This window comes from Ambystoma mexicanum, chromosome 11 (assembly GCF_040938575.1).
Source record: "Ambystoma mexicanum isolate Mex_15411 chromosome 11, UKY_AmexF1_1, whole genome shotgun sequence".
NCBI classification, from domain to species: Eukaryota; Metazoa; Chordata; class Amphibia; order Caudata; family Ambystomatidae; genus Ambystoma; species Ambystoma mexicanum.
In genome coordinates, this window is record NC_090934.1 from 1,338,005,987 (window position 1) to 1,338,026,520 (window position 20,534).

The 20,534-nt window shown below is 49.7% G+C and overlaps 1 protein-coding gene across 1 annotated transcript in view; it reads left to right on the forward strand.

Annotated features, from left to right (window-relative positions):
• Positions 1-20,534, forward strand: part of UNC13C (unc-13 homolog C) — a 1,404,640-nt gene that overhangs the window by 542,338 nt on the left and 841,768 nt on the right. The window lies entirely within an intron of this gene.

Here is a 20,534-nt window from a genome sequence, read left to right on the forward strand (position 1 = left end):
CACCCCTGTGGAGTGCACACAGCCCTGGCACATACCAGCTGACAATCAATGATGATGACATAAGGGACAGTCAAGTGTCACAACCATACCAGCCTGAGATAGGTCACCTGGAAGTGTTACATTGTGTGCATCCCTACCTACACAAACACCACCAATGCTGTGTGATCAAAAGACACACTTCTATGCTGCTAAAATCATTACCCCCTTGCAAAATACAACATGACAACAGTGCCATGTCACCCAACCCCTCCCCAGCACCGCCACCCAACACACCATGGCATGTCATGCTATGTGAGAGCAAACAAAGCAATCCCCAAAACATGACACAAGTGTCAAAGTACAGTGTCCCTAATGGAAACTGCCTACACACAATATGCTCCCAGTAATGTAGAACTAACAACACACATGACCAAATACTTTCCAAAAATACAATGCAGCTACACAACCTCAAACATAGCATAAACAGGACAGTACTAAGTTAAAGTAGTGGTAGTCTTACAACCTGATTATGCCAGCACATCGGGCACTTCCAACTGTACAGTGCTGCTGCCACGCAAATGTCTAAGTACACTGCTTACAACATGAACTCCATCTCCAAAGTAGACGGCCTTGTGAATACATGATGAATTAACCTGCAAATTAGGAGAAAGACATGGATGCAAAAGCACATAGCAATACACCATGCAGTGCACAATTCAACAACAATATCCACTAGGAATGTATACACAGTATTGACTACAGACTGCCCACACAGCTCATGGTAGTCCTACATCACCGTGTAAGTCACTGTCACTTGGGCACACCCTTTGCAAGCCCATGGAAACGGGAAGCAGGAGGGGTGTGTCTCACGAACCCAAGCATCTAACCCAAACTCAGGACAAGCCTGCATGTGCCCAGCCGGAATACAGTGGATGCCCACGGGAGCCACACAAGGCAACACACTGTAAAAAAAAAAGCAAAAATCAAAAATGGCCATGTGGGGGGTGGGGGAGGGAGGCCACCCAGGAGGTCCGAGGACAGGGTGCGCACCAACAACCACCTGTGTGGATGTTGCGGAAAAAAAACACCTCCATGGGCTCATGGCCTGCACGGCTATGCCATTGTGGGAGAACTGCTGCTGTCGCTCTCATCACCCTCTGCTGCTGCCACAGGAGGTGGTGCTGCCACTGGAGGTGGTGGTGCTATGGGAGGCAGCCCACGCGAAGCCCTAGTATGGTCCTCCATGGCAGCAAGCATGCGGGTGTGGAAGGTCTCGTTCTGGAGGATTATAGTGCGGAGATCCCCATGCAGCACCTGACGTGATGCCTGGATCTCCTCCCGATTTGCCTGCATCTCAGCTGAGAGCGAACGTGTGAGCCACTCCAGCTGCTGTTCTGTCCTCGAGTTAGTGGAAGCCTCAAGGGCAACAAGAGTCTCCCTGAGGTGATGGAGTTCTACCCTCAGGGCTTTCCTGTGGCCCTGGGACTCTATTGATATCGATTGGCGTAGAGTCTCCAGTGCCGCCCGTCTGTCCCTGTTGGACACCAACATGTCCTCCCTGTGTGATTGGCAAATGGAGTCTGTTGCCTGCTGTAGTTGCTCCATCTGCCTTTCAGGGGGGACAATGGAAGTGGCCACCCTCTCCATTGCTTGAGCCATCATCTTAACTGATGCTGCCTGTTGGCTTGCCATACCGTACATGGATTGTTCCCATACGGTATTGCCTGGTGGCGTACGGCCACCGCGTCGGCGGGCACCACACCTGTTTGGGGCAAGGCGATCTGCGCCTTGCTGTGCCGGCACTGCCTGAGGCTGCAGGACTGCATTCCCCCTCTGATCTGCTGGCCCAGGAACAGGATCAGATGTTGTGGAGTGTGACCCTGCATCCGTAACCACCAAAGGCGGACTTACCAACACTGACATCCCCATAGAGGGTTCTACCCCTGGTGCAGGTGGGTTGGACAGAACAGAATCCCTGCCAGAAACACTTAACTGCGACGCCACATAGGTCTCATCATCCGAATCAGCACCTGAATAGAGGTCTGGGGAGGTGCACCCAGAGGCACCCCTCGACAGGATGGTCTGCAGCAAGATTGGGTTCTCACCCACCACCACACCACGTCCCCCACTGGTGCCCGGTCGTGCCTGAGATTCCTCCTGGGTCTGCACCATCTCCTCAACCTCAACAGCATCAAGTGCGACATCCCCTGCAATAACATGAAAGACAAAAAACGGAAACAGGCATTAGCACCATAGCACACAAATAGGCCTGACAAGCTACAGAACCAGTACATGATTTACACATGTCCCACATGACTATGACCCTCCCATGCATGTACTGTCACTGAGTTGGAAGGGGAGGCAAAAGGCAGACACTGATGACACCAAGATGGAAGAGCAACACATTTGCTGCATGCTGGGTAGCACTGCCATCACACATTGGCCTGTGAGTGGCATGTCCAATACACATACATGACACATGCCATCACACAGATGGCATGTACCATAGCCATGGTACATTCCACAAGTACATTCATATGTCAGTGAATGAATACTGTCAGCCATCCATTTGAGATGGACATGATGAGATGAAAAATGCTACATAGTGTGACAAAATAGGCATGTGCCACACACTGCAACACATCCAGTGTACAAAAATACAGTGATTGCAGGCCGATGTACACATCAATGGTTGTGCACTTCAACATGACAGGAAAGAACTATCATGTTCCACATTCAAAAAGGCCCCAAAAAGTCCCGTGAGCAGGCCAATACTCAATTAGCCTAAATGGTCAAATCATTCACCTAACAAGGTAACACATATGGGCCAATGTGGGTTTCATCAATGACAGAAGCATGTCACAAATGTGACAATAGGGCTGAGGAATGCGTAGCAAAAGTGGGAGAATTGAAACAATCAGCCTGAACGAACACTGAAAAATACAAACAACGTTGTTGCAAGATGCCACTTCAAGGGCAACTGCAGTAATGTTGTGCAAAATTACTAATGTGGGCAGAAGGGATACTGTCAAACCCAAATCCAAGGCTGCTGAATGTTTTGTATGAGGCACATGGGTGACCCATACCACTCAGGCACACACACCCTCACCTGGCACTCAATTAGAACCCATCACCCAAACAACATACACATGCATTACACACACATGCATGGGCACTCACCGGACAATGCATCATAATCAGGTAGTCCTCCCACATCTTGGATCTGTTCCTCTGTGACGAAGGCCCCAGCAACAGACTCATGTTCAGTGAGTTTGTTGTCCTCTTGTGGAGACCCACCGCCAGTCACCAGAGTATCGGCATGATTTGAGGCCAGCTTGCTCTGCGTTTCAGGTCATTCCACCGCTTGTAGCAATCATCAGCTGTGCGCCTCACAAATCCAAGGGCACTTATGCAGTCGGCGATTGTCTGCCAGTGTGCCTTACGTTGACCAGGTGTGGTCTTGCACCCTCCAGTCATCAGCATTTCGTGGCTATGTGCCGACACATAGCTCACAAGTGCATCAAGTTCCGGATCATTAAAGCAAGGCTTCCTTGAGGTACCGGAGTGTATAGCCGTGTCTGGGGTCTCAGCCTGTCGTGCCAGAGCACTCTTCTTCCTCTTCTTTAAAGGTAGAGCAGAGCCAGAGTGGCTTACACCGCTCTGGTCAATAGGGGCAGAATCACCGGTGGACTGGGTAGTAGGAGTGTGGGAATGCACAATGACCATAGGTCTTGATGCAGGCATTGTTTGCAGGGTAATGTTGGCAGGGGGAACGTCAGTTTGATGGACTGGGACTGACACTGCCCTGGCTGGGAGAGTCAGAGCTGTGGCGGATGGAGCTGCAGCTGCCACTGCAGCCTCCCCACCCTGCATACTTGGAGCAGCAGATGACATAGCTACCCCAGATCCACGTGGATTGGTTACAACAACTTGCACCGCCACACGTGGCCTAGACTTGCTGACCTGTAAGTCAGCCAGGGAGTCATCCTGTGCCAGGTCAGGTGCCACAATGGGCTGGTCCAACAGGGGCTGAGCTTGGATGGTGTCAGCCACGTTTCCCTCAACCATGGGGGGGGGCATGGGTGTCCCTGATTGTTCCTCCACACATGGGGGTATAGGGGCACCCTGCAAATCCTGTCCACGTCCCCTACCAGGCCCACCATGCCCACCTTTTGAGGGTCGGCCACCTTTGCCTCCCTTACCACTTGGTCGCCTCCCAACCATGGCACTGATGTTGTGGGTATGGGAGTTTCAGTAAACTATTGTCCTGGGCAATTGGGGGTCAAAGGGGTAGGATACCAGATGGAATTCGTACCCTAGTGCTCTAACAAGGCTGTCTGTGACCCCTGGGGGAAGATGACGGGTCACGCAACGCACAGGCAGCCCAAAATCAAAAATTAACGTGCATGCAACCCCTCGTAGACCACATGCGTGAAAAAATGAACCCGCACTGCGCTGTGGCACCCAGAAACACAAAAATAAGCGTACGCCTAATACACGCAGCCTACAATGACCTCTGAAGGGGAACGCGACACACGGGGCAAGCACAGTTGCTAAGTACGTGCGGAACTGTCTGCCTGGGAAAAGAACGTGAAAAATAGACGCGTGTGCGCAGTGGTCAACAACCCCCGCCAAAAGAAGAATTGTACGCTGTCTGGGGACATGCACCTCCACCCCCCAGCACTGAGGGGCACCTGCCAGCAGGCCCCCACTCATGTCCCACTCATGTCCCCCTGCACCCCCAACCCCCAGCAGTGCAGGGCACCTGCCAGCAGGTAAACACTCATGTCCCACTCATGCCCCCCTGCACCTTGACCCCCAGCAGTCGGGCACCTGCCAGCAGGCCCCCACTCATGTCCCACTTATGTCCCCCTGCACCCCCACCCCCCAGCAGTGCAGGGCACCTGCCAGCAGGCCCCACTCATGTCCCACTAATGTCCCCCTGCACCCCCACCCCCCAGCAGTGCAGGCCTTCTGCCAGCAGGCCCCCACTCATGTTCCCTTGCACCCCCAACCCCCAGCAGTGTAGGGCACCTGCCAGCAGGCCCCCACTCATGTCCCCTTGCACCCCCACCCCCCAGCAGTGCAGGGCACCTGCCAGCAGGCCCCCACTCATGTCCCCCTGCACCCCACCCCCCAGCAGTGCAGGGCACCTGCCAGCAGGCCCCCACTCATGTCCCCCTGCACCCCACCCCCCAGCAGTGCAGGGCACCTGCCAGCAGGCCCCCACTCAAGTCCCACTCAAGTCCCCCTGCGCCCCCACCCCCCAGCAGTGCAGGGCACCTGCCAGCAGGCCCCCACTCATGTTCCACTCATGTCCCCCTGCACCCCCACCCCCCAGCAGTGAAATGATGATCTCATGACACAAACCAAAATTCAACTATGTACATCAACAATATGTCCGTCACACACATACACTGGTTGGCATTGCTTGTGTAAATCCACATTTTCACATGTATCAACCCAATGAGCGAATCAAACACATGGAACTAAAAACTATTATGTACGTGGAATCAAAAATGAAAAGAAAGCATACCAAAATATGAAACATGAAATGAAAAGCATGTGAAAAAGATGATTGAATGAAAATGATAACCAATCCAAACAAATTTGAAAGAAAAACAGTCCAAAGTCACCCTCCAACAACGCAAATCCAAAGGAAATGTAAAAAAAAATTCTCCATTGCTTCATGTTCATAATACAGAAAATAAGAGAAATCAATCCATAGTCCAACTACTTACAATCCATTGTCCAGAAAAAATAAATCCTTTGCTCCATGTCCATAATGCAAAACAAATAGAAAAATGAATACATGATGAAACTATATACAATCCATTGTCCAAGGATGTAAAGGGTCCATGATCCCAACCAAAAAAATGAAACCTACCTAACTACCTACCTAAAAATATAACTATATACAAATTTGGGTGGCATTGTCCATTGACCACAAATAAAAGGAAAACGAAAAGGAAACCTAACTCTAAAAACTATTTACAAGGGCAGCGGGCTAGTCCGACGGCTCACTTTTGGATGTCCAGGGCCAGGGCATCATCGTACTCCTGCTCAATGTCCCGGAGGTGGTCCTCTTCCATGGCCCTGAGGGTTCGCAGGGACGACGACATGTTCTCCTCCAACTCCCTGCGAATTGCCTCGAGGCACTCGGCCCGCCTCAGGACCCTCCGCATGGAGTTCTCCGCCCTGACCATCGTGAGCCGTGCCTCTTCTGCCCGCTGACGCTCCGCATCTATAGCATGTCCTAACCGCTGCCACACGGAAGACACTTCCAGTCCTGGGTCCTCCTGCCCTCTGGCCGATGCCTGCCCCTCCGATGTTGATGGCCCCGAGCCATCATTGCTCCCATCTAGAGCCTGCTCCTGCTGCTGCTGTCCATGTGCCATGTCTGATGGTGCCTGCACATCCTCCATCAGCTGGTCTTCAGCTGGGGTGTCCATCCCTGCTGGGCAGCCGACTCCCGACTGTGGCAGGGATGTGAGCTCCACCAAGCTGCCTGTGTTGGTCGGGCCAGGTCCACAGGGGGCCCTGGTGGAATCTGGGCCAGAAGACGGTGTGAAGAACGACTGGCGCATAGTCTCCACAGAGGAGGAGAGGTCCGGCAGAGTGCGTGACACATGTAGGGACCCACCAACCAGGACGGAGCCCATACGTTCGTGGGACCCCTCGTCCGCAGGTAGTGGAGAGGCAGATAACATGGCACTTTCCCCTACCATGGTCACAGGGTCAGGGTCAGGGACAGCGACATGCACAGGCCCCTCTGCAGTGACCTGTGCTGCCTTCTGACCCTGGCCCTGGACTGCACCACTTGCACCAGTGGTACTACCCCCACCAGGCCCCATGTACGGCTCAATAGCGGGCTCCTCCTCCTCTGTGGAGACCACCAACCTGGATGTCTCCAGACCGTCTTCCGCCATTGGAAGCCCCTGTGGGGGCTCACCCGGCCCTTCCGCCACAGCCGTTGTGGCAGACGCAGCACCAGCCCCCTCGGTCCCGGATGATGGTAATTCCTGGGAGGGTGGCTGGGCCTTGCGTCACCGCGCAGTGGAGGCATCCCCGCCGCTTGGCTCCACAGCGCCGTCTCCGCCCTCTTCTTCACTTGACGCTGCGTAGAGGGAGACATAAAACACAAGCATCAGGGTACATGTCAGTATGCACACAATAATGGAGGAGAGGAATCAACACTCTCCCCCGAACCACAGAAGCCAAATGAATTCGACCCTCCCCCCGTGGTTGGCACAGGCGCCTGATTATAGACACAGGACACCACGTGGCAGCCAATGGGGGGAAGAGGAGTTAGGAAGAGGTTGTGGATAGGGTAGGGATGTAGGAACACCGGATAGAGGGTTAGGGAACTCCTAAGGTGGGTAGGAAAAGGGGAAGCACAGGGAAAAAACCTCCTTATCTAGTTCTTTTACTAAACCAAACACATAGGGTATGCGCTATTAATCTTGCTTCCAGCCTACCTCTAAATCGTATAAACACACCTTAATACGTGTGAACATGTAACAAGATAAACATATAGCAAGCATAGATGAACACCAACAATGGAATTAGATTCCATACATGAAATACATGACACATGGCCCGTTGGGCAAGCTGAAGCAACACTGAACACATAAAGCCATAATGTACATGCCCAGACAGGGACACAGATCACTGTTGTGCCTAAACAGCCCCTAACCCTGAATGTCCTGTACTGTATGTTGCTGATTTAGCAACCCTAAACATGGTCCGCACTCTGCCGTGTGCCTTTAAACACATGAGTATTAAGCATCGCAGTCCTTAACAAGGATTTACTGAAAACACCCACTTTGCTGTAAACTCGTAATGTGCCCAGTACTTATCTGAGCTCCGAGCGGCCCCACGGGACCACTCGGAGTCTGAAGAAAATGCTGTAACCAATGTCAGCCAGCCCACCCGCATTCCTCCTGCTCCCAGTATTTACCAGCGTAATGTACCCATTACTTATCTGAGCTCCGAGCGGCCCCACGGAACCACTCGGAGTCTGAAGAAAACGCTGTACAAACTGCCAGCCAGTCCGCCAGCTTCGTCTTGCTCCAAAGTCTTACGGGCTGTAAGGAAAGCTTCGCTCACGTCTCGCTCCGACCGCTCCCATCCAGGAACACAAAATAAGCCACACCTGCGGTTGCGAGCGTGTTGGCTTTATGCTGCCCTTCATTACTTGCAGCTGGCAACGCGCGGCAACTTGCGCTGAACTACAGGTCCTCCCCGGAATGTTGGGAAATGTAGTTCTCTTTACCAATGCTTTAATAAGCAAACTTAGTTACTCCCCGGTGGCACCAGCCCTTATTCCTGACAGTACAGTACAAAATACCCCAGACAGGAAGCAATAACACATGAGTGGCACAGTCAAATGTCACTTCCATCCTGTCATTCCACAACACATGGGTGAATGCACACAACACACATGCAGAAACAGTCCTGGCGCCTGCAATCAACATCAACATCCATGTAGAAGGGCCCGTGTAAACCAAGATGTTGCCTTCAAAGTCACATGCAGCCATGGCGTTTCAAAGTCACACACACACTTCTCTGGCACACACACACATGTGCACCATACATGTACATGACATCAGCACCCATTCCTCACCCCCCCATTCATGTCCAGGAACAGAGACAGCCATGCTTTCATGTGTGCATACCGCATAGAGCTCACCATGTTGCATTAAAACACATGCACCAACCATGTGGTTCACACATAACTGGTCTCACATGCATGACCATGATGTCCCTGCACACACACATCCATACATGGCCTATGTCACACATACAGGCAAGCATCAGACTACCAGCACACTGCAACATGCCCTGTCTCACACAGCAATGCTTGGCCACTTACCGCTCAACTCCGGACGGGTCTGCCTCTGAAGGATCTGGGCGTGGAGCGCTGGGCCTACGCGTTCCAGGACCCTCATCTGGATGTTACTCATGCGTGCCCGGCCCCACTCCGCGAGGCGCCGGGCCTTGTGGAAGGTCCTGGACCTGAAGTCCTCCCAGCGCTTCTTGACGTGCTTGATGTCTCGGGTTGCCACCCCCTCCGCGTTGATGGGAACCACTACGTCGTCCCAGATCCTCTCCCGTCCTTCCTTGTTGGCGCGTGATGTTCCGAAGAGGGCATCATAATGCCCCAGGACATGCTCCACCAGGACACCAACTTCGGTGGCAGTGAAGCTGGTGGCCCTCTGCCCCTCTGGCTGGGGGTTGCCAGTGGTGCCAGATGGAGATGTGCCCGACATGGCAACCCCAGAGGCAGGAGTGGGTGGGCAACTGGGTCCTGGGGCTGGGCTGTGGAGCGATGGAATCCCAGTCGGGAGTCTTCTGTTCCAGCAGGGGTGGACACAGCAACTGGAACCCTGCAGATGGCTGATGTGCAGGCACCAAATAGCAGGGCACGTGGGCAGCAGACAGTCAGGCAGCAGCAGATGGCAGGTGGGAGCGTGCTCGGGCCTCTGGGGGGCAGGAAAATGGCTTTCAGGGCAGGAGCGTGGTCTTCCTTGTGTGTATGCGTGGCCAGCTTGATACGGAGTGATTTGGCACGTGAAAAATGTGCACGTCAGCGTGTAATTCGAGGAAAGGCCCTTAGTGCGTAAGCGGGTCAGCACACGTACGCGATTTCATTGGACCAAAGGGCCTTAGCGCGTAAGCGCGTCTGTGACGTATCATGACAGGCGTGTCAAACTTCACACGAACCCCAGGAATACACATACCCCACTCGCACAGGCCCTTTCACGTGTGAAACTTCACGCGAACCCCAGTTATACACGTACCCCACTCACACAGGCCCTTTCGCGTTTGAAACTTCACACGAACCCCAGTTATACATGTACCCTGCTCGCACAGGGCCCTTTCACGTGTGAAACTTCCTGCGAACCCCGTAATACACGCACCCTGCTGTAATCACGTGTGAGACTTCCCGCGAACCCCAGTTATACACGTACCCCGCTCGCACAGGGCCCTTTCGCGTGTGAAACTTCCCACAAACCCCGTAATACACGTACCCTGCTCCAATCACGTGTGAAACTTCCCGCAAACCCCAGTTATACACGTACCCCACTCGCACAGGCCCTTTCGCGTGTGAAACTTCACGCAAACCCCAGTTATACACGTTCCCCACTTGGCGTTTGCTGTTTGGCAGCCCTGTAAACTCGTCCAGGGTTAGCCCAGCCCTTTGTGCTGGAGTGGGGATTTTGATGGCTTTTCCTTGCGCTAGGGGCGTTGTTGGGGGCGTAACTGGCGCTGCTGCAGGGTCGCTGCGCCTCTCTGCGCCACGGAAATCGAGTTTAGCGCACGCAGCTGGCGCAGACATTCGCACGCGCACACTGTGCGCCAGCCGCGTGCGCCACTTTTGTGCGAAATTCTATGAACTACCCTGCATAGCTTCTCAGTTGTTATTTTATTGAGTAGATTTTGTTAGTTAAAAAATCATTTATATGTTGCAACCCTATGGCACTCAATAATACAGTCATTTCCTGTTAAGTGCTGTGCTTGGCAGAAATCTACAACGTGGTACATACAAACCACAATATGAAAATAAATAGAGGATGATTTAAAGTTATATTGGTGTTAATCAGTGGCATCAAAAGGAAGGAGCTAAGGAGGCTACAACCCTGGGGCATTTGGTTGTAGCTCTGGATAGAAGCTCAGGGGCTACAACTAAAAGGCTCGCTAGCCCCGAGTCCCGACATTAGCATAGCCTCAGATCTTTTACAAATCTAGCAATACCCCGGATGTTAATGCTTAAAATTTTGACTGAACCTTTGGACACAAATTTCCAAATAATCATGAAACCAATATGGCTCTTTCCTCATTTGTCTTTTGTCCGAGGAGGGGGAGGTGGTGTTGCGTCTATCCACTTAGAAACTGTAAGAGTGACTCATCATTACATACCAGTTGCAAGTATGCCAAACGGTCTATGGAGACAGATTTTTTTGTGTTGTATGCCTTGACAGTAGATCATGTCACTAGGTGGAGCAGGTCTGTATTGCCACATAGTCTGCTGGAGGTGGAGAAGTTGTTGGCTCAGGCCCATTGCAAACATTTCATCCAAAGAAGTGTTTCCTTTGGAGACTAAAAAAAACGAGAGACTATTTATATTTAAAGTTCAGGGTTTTCAGATGTTTGAAATATCATCAGTGTAGTTAAACTAGAAATGTTGACCAAATCCTTGTTAAGGAAAATGACCCTTAATTAGATATCTACTGATATTGTACCTGTTAGCTCATTGAAATTATTTTGGTCCATGTTCATGCAGTTGGCTAGCGACAAAATATATTTCTAACCTATCATCACTGGCTAATTATCCCTCTGAATTGCTTGTGAAGGGTTATGTTCCATATTCATTATAACATAACTACATATGCACGACTTAAATAGGACTAGGACTCAGTAGTATATCGCAGTGTTTCTAAATACTAGATGCTCCTGCTATGACATCACATCACTGGAATATGGAGGTCGTATGCCACTGGCGTGACCTCCCTGGAAAATACAGCATTTTCAATATACACCCCATGTCATATACAGCTTATGCTTTGCATCCTTGGTGGAATGCTGGAATGCTTTCCCATTACTCATAGTTGCTAATCTAAAAATCTTGGAATGCTGTAATCTCTCTTTAAATTTACATACTGTTCATATTAGTCTTGTTGTTGCATTATTATTAACTTGTAATAAGAACATGGCATTGCTAACAACTGTAATAGCTTTTGGCTGCTGGTTTGTGATGCCAAAATTCCTGCTAGCAGTGCAGAGCCGAATGTCGGGTCCCAATGAAGCACACACCAAGGATTTTAGATTCCTTTCATCTGAATTTAATTTCTCTTGTCAGTTTACAGACACTAGTGGATAAGGAGACTTTCATGGTGCCATGATTTTGGAGTAAACAGACGGAGTTTAAAGCGGGAATACAGGAATCTAACTACATTTTCTCACATACTTGAAACCACAAAACTAGCCTTTACACGTGTTTGATAAAAACGGTACGAGATGGAATGAATGCAGCACATTACAGACACCATGGGCCTCATTACAAGTGAGGTGGTAAGGGGTTAACGATGCCGGTAAAGGTGCCAGCCGTTAAACCCTTACCGCCGCATTACGAGGTCCTTTAGAGGGTCCCGCTAAGGGTGGCTGGTTTTACCAGTTGCCCTTAGTGGGAGCCGCTAAAGGACCAGCATGCTAACAACGGGCCCGTTATTAACGGGCCCGTTGTTAGCATGGTCCCCATTCCCATTGAGCTCTATGGGGGCTCGAATTGGGATGGGTTCCCTGAATGGGGAAATACCGGGTCCTCCAAGGTTGGAATGTCCCGGTAATTCCCCATTCAGGGAACCCGGACCCGGTATGCTGTAAGGGGGTAGCCATGGCGCTAATAGCACCATGGCTACCTCCAACCTCGGAATGAGGTCCCATGAGAGAGGGCAGGCAGCATCATGAGTTCTGCTCAAACTCTTGGGCACCCTTGACACTCTAGGGCATCCGGTCTCCATTATACACGAACGTGTGCCCACTGGATAATTCCATTCTTCATTATGGTTATGGATTTCAGATGTTTGCCGAAGGCTGTAAGATTGCAGTGCAATTAGAGAGCGACGATCATGAATTCCCCCTGTGCCTGACACCAGGCATTCCCCTTTCCAGGCTGTGCCTGGTGGGGTCAGAGCCGATGCCAGCACAGGTTAATACAAAATCTAAGCCTCCCAATTTCACTTTATCAGAATGTGATCAAGAAAAAAAAAACTCTGGTTAAAACATCGCATTACCCTCTCGCTGTACTGAAAACATGCGCCACTCTTTCTTATTTTGGAACGTTGCACCTTAGTAATTTAGACAGTGGTTGTATCATGTATGCACCATGGGAGCGCTGGTGTTGCAGTTTTGCCTGCAAAAGGAATGCGTGCACTGCATCGCATTCCAAATATAACAGTGGGGACCACTTTTAATCTCAAGCCTGGGGGCCATATGTCTCTCCATTTCTCCATGGTCACAATATTTCTGCTCACAAACCATCCAGTCTGCTCAGCTGTGGACCCTTCCACATCTGAGCTGGCCTAGATTGCAGATTTGGAGGGAGCAACAGAACAGTCCAAGATGCCACCCTTAAAGTAGAGTGCACAGAAAAAAATGTCTTTAGATTTTAGGAGACCTGTAGATGTATCTGAAAGATTTTAACAAGCTTAGAAATCTACGTTTTCATAGTTTTAGGTGCAAGTGTTATAAGGCAAAATTATCTAGCTAAAATAAGACATCAATGAGACACAGACAGATGCTTACTAATGGGATTATTCGCAGGGTTGCAATTGAATTTCTAATTGTGAACTTGTTTCTGACTAGAGGGTTTATGGGTTATTTCATGTTGATTGCCAGGTTCTGTACAATTGTGATTGGGCTTAGCGCAGAAATGGTCCAATGCATGATATTAAGTAATAGTTATGACATGTGCACAGCCCTACTCTGCTTTGTTTACATCTGATATCATCTTTAACATGTGTGCCCTTGGAACAATGACCTTGGAAACTGCTTCAGCAGCAGTTCTGGTAAATAACCAGGGAAGATATTTACCAAAGGTACTGGATAATATGGTTTCTGAATTCGCTTGCCCACCTCCGGCCACTGTGCATCCATCACACAAGTAAGGACTTACTGTCCAATGCCCATAAGATACACTGGTCATGGTAACATTTCTCCCAACTTAAATCACAAGCTTTGATATATCTTCTGTATTTCAAGTCAAGCCTGAAGGCAGAGTTCCATCTATGCATATCTCAGTTATATATTATTACCAACACTTAACAAAACTGAACAAGTGCTTCTCTACCCCGACCTGCAGCGACCCTTAGGACACAATTGGGTGGCTGTCAGCCGGGTCACAATATGAATGCAGAAAAGTGGTTGGAATGTGAGATTCTTATGGAAAATGTAAAGTGGCAGGATTAATAGGTGTGATCATAAAACAAAAAAGAGAAAAAAACATAGGGCAACTTCAGAGCGCTACATCCTAAAATGCTGCACTAGTATAACTGTGGTGCAGCAGCCCTTTGGGCCCCATTACGAATTTGGTGCTATTTCAGTGGTGTTAATTCCCATTGTGGCAGTTGTATGACTCCATTGGCATTTTTGTTGAGTTCACCGTGAGTTGTCCCCTGCATGGTAGATACGCAGATTTCTGTTTAAGTAGAGGATTTACCTCCAGCATCTGGAGGTACATTTCCCGCTCAACGTTAAACTTTGAGTATGGTAAACTTGCCCGTAATACTATTACCCGCAACAAAATCTGGCAGTAAGTGAATTACTGCCACTTTTGTACCACAACGTCAAACCTGTAATGAGGCCCTTTATATTCACCTTCTCTCATCCCACCGTTGTAGGTTATATCTAAAACCAAAAATGATCAGCTAAAAAACGTAACTGATGGTAGCTCGGCCTGTATGCTCCATAGGCTGTGGCCGCTCACGTTCCCAGCTCTTGGCTCTGTCCTCATTTCCGTGAATTTCTGTGCAAGCCTTTCAATGCTGAGAGCAACACTTCGCCCTCAAGTCAATGTTACTAGTTAGTAGAATGCTTCAATGTTTCTCCTTTTTAGTTTTGGCTATCAGTTGGCAGATCCACCTATACGCTGCAACTATTGCATTAGAGTACATCTAGGGAGAAATGGCATATGAGGAGGGACACAAAGCGTGAAGATGTTGTTTGGTTATTTGCCCACCCATTGACTGCCCATGTCCATACTAAACCCTATGAGCCTTCCCACCCAGTTCGTGCCCCTCACCGTCCAAAATACATCCTCGTGAGAACTATTTGATCTTGCTTTATTGAAGCCTTACCATCAAACTTTGCACTCAAACTACCTGGCAGTGCTTTTTTCAAGGCAGTCTTCTGAGAGTTAATGACGTAATTGAGCTGTAAATGTGCTACTGCTGTAATTCATGTGTCTTAAATAGGTCTGGCTTCAGTTTATAAGCACTATGTGTGTCCTTCACTAAATTCCTGTTAAAACAAGCATTGGCAAAGCCAAACGTTTTAGCTTTTATAGATGTATTAGGCATTTGCCAGGCACTGTAATTAGATGCTCAGGTACTTGCACCACTTTGCAACTGCTAGCATCAGTAGTAGTAGCGTGACCAGATTTTTTAAATGAAAAACATGGACAGGGTATCAACATAAAAGTAGGACTAGCACCCTAAGCAAATTCAACCTGCTCTCCCCCACCTCTGTCACGCCCCTAGTCTATGACACCCCATCTTCACGGGATTGTGCATTAAAATACATATTTCCAGCACGTCTCATATATATGAACTGCAGGGTTGTAAAATGATACGTCACTATAGCGCTTTGAGGAGCTTTTGCTCTGATTGTTGTTTAACCAGTCTCATTGGCGCAGTCAGTAGCAGCGTCTGGCTATGGACAAAAAGCTTGGAAGTTCTAGGCTAACCTCTAACAGTGGTGATGCTAGAAAACAGTTTGTTATGTAAAAATGTCATCTTGAATTGTTGCATTACAGCAGTAGCCACCCGCTGTTTCCCAAAACTGGGACATGTATTTTAAATCTTAAAAAATTCTAGGGACGGGGGGACAGGAGCCCGATTTCCGGGGCGGTCCCGGCAAAATCAGGATGTCTGGTCACCCTAATCAGTGGCCAGTTAATAATACCACTACGGCAGTGCATGACAAATAGCTTTCCCATGACCACCCAAACTGTTGGCATTGCCAATGCTTGTTTAATAAGTACTGGTTGCATATTGTAAAGCTATTCTCTACACAATTAATGGGATGATGACGAAAGTCAATCACAGGAGAATGAACAGTTAGTTAAAAGTGACCAAACCAAATTACTAACAAATCTTGCAAAACTCAATGATGTAAGTTCACATTTCAGACAGCTCGTGTTTAGAGCCTAACATTTCTGCCTGAATTTCACAAATGAAGCTGTGCTCCCCGTGGATCTATTTTTGCACAGGGACTGACATAATAATCAATACTTATTCAGTTTGAAATTAATGAGCAAGGAACAATGCACCTCATTGCACAAATGTCAAGGATGAGCGGCAAGAGGATTCCTGCCATACCACTGAACTCTCCTCAAATCATGGCGTGGCCTTGCAGCCTGGACAGCTTACGCAGAGGAACTGCAAGCTAGACCTTGGGTGCATGCTTGGAAGTGTGTGGTTGGAACCTGCCATGTTTATTTGTGCGTACTGGAAAATATCAGAGCCCTTTTTCAGGCATGATCCTGCTGTCCCTGCGCTGTTGCCACTAAGGTGTGAATGTATAGCTGTGAAAGTTGCTGAGTGCTAAAATATGCATTATGATATGAATATTTTATTTATATCGCACCCATAGACAAGTGTTTCAGGGTGCGAGGAGGCAAGGGAGGAGTACAAGGGAGGAAAAAAACAACAATCTTGCTAGGCCCAGTGACATTGAGAATGTGCAAGTGCAGGGGAGAGAGAGGGGGGAACTGCAAGGGGCAGGGGAGCAGTGGAAAGTGTTGAACATGTGATCAACAACAACAGGTAGTGCGGCCAGTAGGTGGCAAGTGCATGAATAATGCACAGTCAACGGGTGTCTGATAAGTGCATGAAAGGGACTGTAGGGTTGCAGATACAGACCCAAGTGCAAGGATTTCCAGAAGGCAGTGCGGGTGGGCGGCTGGGTGGGCAGGGATCTGGGCCCGGAATCAGAGGGTAGCCAGGTGGCCGGTGCTGAAACAGACCCAGATCAGCAGGGGAGAGGAAGAGAGAAGGCAGAAGCAAAGTGGAAATTCTTGAGGTTCTTCCGGAACCAAAGAGGGTTCTCCTCAGGTTTCAGATAGGCAGGGAGGCTGTTCCAGAGGGAGGCCCTAGCTGAAGAAAGAGATCTACCTCCAACTCGTTGCTTGGAGAAGCGACTGACCCTGAGGGAGTTGGAGGAGGAGGAGTGGAGAACTCGAATAGGAAGGTATTTCCGAAGGTAGAGTTGAAGGTATTGCGGACCCAAGCCCCAGAAGGCCTTGTGGACAATGTAAAGGGTTTTGAACTTAATCCTTGCAGCCACTGGGAGCCAATGAAAAGATTTCAGGGCTGGAGAGATACACTCCCTGGCTTGAGGCCAAGGACAAGCCTCGCAGTCCTGTTCTGGATGAGTTGCAGAGGGCGAGGAGTAGTAGCAGGCAGATTTAGGAAGAGGCTGTTGCAGTAGTCCAGCCTAGAGAGAACCAGAGCTCTAGAGAAATTGAGCTTCTGGGGGAAAGAGAAGGAAGGGAGAATACCTTTGAAGAGGTGCCGTTGGTAGTTTGACTTCTTAGAGAGATCAGAGATGTGTGGATAAAATGAAAGCGTGGAGTCGAAGATGACCCAGAGGTTCTTAGCCTCACACGTGGGCAGAGGGAGATGGCCAAAGGAGGCCAGCCAGAGAGTGACAGGAAAGGAAGGTGCAGAAGTGCCAAAAAGGAGCATCTCTGTTTTACTGGTATTAAGGCAGAGGTCGTTGATGCCGTACCACTCCTGGATTGCAGACAGACAGTCAGAGATGAGAGAGGGAGAAGAAATGACAGAGGGGAGCCTGAAAATTAGCTGAGTGTCATCCTCATAGCACTGAAAATTGGAGCAGAGAGCAGCAATGCACTGGGAGAGGGGTGCCAGGTATTGGTTGAAAAGCCATGGAGAGAGGTTAGACTCATGGGGAACACTAGAAGTGGACAGTGAGATAGAGAAAAGGAAGAATCCAAGTTGGATCTGGGAGGGTCGGTTGGACAAGAAGGAGGTCAGCAAGGCCGGGGCCGAATCAGTGATACCCAGATTATCACAGAGGCAGTTGAGCAGGATGCTGTTGTTGACCATATCAAAGGCAGAAGAGAGATCGAGTAAGATGAGGACGGAGGGGAGATTAGAATCAAGGTTGGAGAGCAGGTCTTCACAGATGTTTATGAGAGCAGTTTCTGTGCTTCTGGCTGCTCTGAAGCCAGACTGATGATCATGGAGACAAACAACAGAATCTGTGTGAAGATTAAGCTAGGAGATGGCCAGCTGTTCCAGGAGTTTGCTGAGGAGAGGAGTGATAGAGATTGTACGATAGTTAGCCGGGCAGGAGGGGTCGGCAGCGGGTTTCTTTAGAAGAGGGTGCACAAGAGAGTGATTCAGAGGGGTGGGGAAGGCTACAGTGGAGAAGGAGTGGTTGCAGAAGTCGGCCGGGGCAGGAGTGAGGGTGACAATATGGTCAGTGATGGTTTTGGGTGAACAGGGAAGAACCTGTTTTGATGAGGCTTTCATCGATCGGACTTGTCTGGAAATCTTGTTGCGGTAGAACAGAGAAAAGGAAGAGAAAGAGGGAGGAGAGGCAGCTGCAGGGGGGGCAGAGGTAGCACAGAGAGAGTAGGGAAGAGGAGGAGAGGAGGGGATAGTGGACAGGATGTCCTGGGTTTTTTACATTAAATGAGAAGTCAGGGCCATGCAGTGGGCCTCTGAGGGGACAGGGGAAGTAGAGACTGAATCAGGATTGGCCAACTCCTTTCAGATTATAAAGAGTTTGGCCGAGTCATTAGATGCCGAAGTGACGCAGGCTTGGATGTGGGCTCTCTTCTCCATGTGGACAGAGAGCCGGTATTGCTTTTGCAGCAGGCAGCAGGTCAGTTTGTCAGAGGATGCGCAAGGTGCCCGTCATTTCTTCTCAGCCAGCCTACACATTAAGGGTGACTAGGTCAGAGTCGCACCAAGAGTTGCACTTGGTTTTGGGCTTCAGGCGGATCCTCATGACAGGGGCAAGAACATTGAGAGTATCAGAGATAGCAGAGTGGAGCTTGGAAAGGGCAGTGTCAGGATGAGTGTCAGCCAGAGGTGGAGTAGGGGGAGGGAAAGTGGCAGCAAATCCTCGACTGACACACGCTTCATCGACCAGATGACCAAGAAGGTAGGTTGCAGTGCTGGAGCAGGCTTGGCCTGTGGGGTAGGGAGGGAAAGATGGGAGGAAAGGAGACAGTGGTCGCACCATGACAGAGGAGTGATGAGAGGGTTAGAGAATGGGAGGTCAGAAGAGATAAGAACATCCAGAATGTGCCCTGCAGAATGAGCAGGGCTAGATAGAAGAATAGACAGAGAGAGAGAATCACAGAGGTCGTGAAAAAGTACAGAACAGGGACAGGAAGCATCTAGGTGGATATTGAGGTCTACAAGGAGGAGGAGTTCAGTGGTCGAAGCCAGGGGGGAGGAGGAGAGGTCCACCTACTCAGAGATGAAAGAGGTAGTCTGACCAGGTGGTCGATAGATAGTAGCAATGGTGAGAGAGTGGCTGGGAGAGACAGAAAGCCCACAGAAAAGGCATTCGAAGGAGGAATAGGCCTGCGTAGGGATCACAGAGGCAGGAATCCAATCCGGGAAGATCAAGGCTACACCTCCACCCGGGCGGTTGGGTCTGGGCGCAGAGAGGATCTTGTAGCCATCAGGAGGAGTGTGTCAAAGCTTGTGACATAGCTGGCCGTGAACCATGTCTCGGTGAGACCGAGGACATCAAGTTTGAGTTCTTACAGGAGACAGCAGATGTCAGAGGAGTGTTTAACAGTTGAGCAAGAGTTGAGTATGGCAATATGGAGAAGGTTGCCAGCCTTGAAAGACTTCCGGGGAAGGGTACAAATCAGAGGTATGCCCTGCAGAGGTGTAGAAGGAGCCAGAGGGAGGGCAGTGGAGGAGGTAGGAGAGGGTAAGGAAGCCAAGGAGGAGGCAGAGTGGGGAGGCAATGAAGCTGAAGAAGGGAGAGAAGGTACAGAAGGAGAAGAAAGGAAATTGATGAGGTGCGGGAAGCATCTATCAAAGAGGAGAAGGTTGGCCTGAGGGCCTTGGACCAGGACAGTGCCAATCCGGTGAACATTAATGATTACCTTAGAGGAGTGGAAGTGGTCCAGAAGGGCCTCCCACCGGGTGCCACCATTAATGGGTGAAGAAGAGAAGGGAAAGAGCACAGAGACCATATGAGGAGTCCACAGGTCCGGTGAAGCAACGCCAAAGAGGATGTTGGGGAGGGTCTGTCTGGAGGAAGCACTGGTATTGGTGCCGGTGATAGGGAGACCAGGGTTAGAGGCCAGGTTACCAGGGTAGATGACTGGGTGTGAGGTGTGTAATAGTGAGGTGTCTTGCTTGACATTGGTGCCTGATGCCAGAGATGTGCTCTGATCACATTGCTGTTTTTAATAAGACCCAGATGACCATTCCATCAAGCAAGTGTGGTAGGTTTGGCCCTTGTCAAATATGTTTCCTGAGGTCTGGATGAAAAATCATTATGTCTGCAGCTAGAATAGAGGGGACACAGCTATGGGTGAAATGAAGCAGAACACCTGACTCTGATTGATGGGCTACACAGCCCCACTTATTTGAGTCACAATTGCACCAATCATTTTGCTTCAAAGACTTTTTGTTGACAAAATCTTGACATGTACCTATGCCAAGCATTTTATTTGTTTTAAGGATGTTTGGCACCATTGCAATGATCTTCTGCCTGCCAAAGGGCCGATAGGCACTTTAAGTTACTACATCTGCTTCACCACTATTTACAAT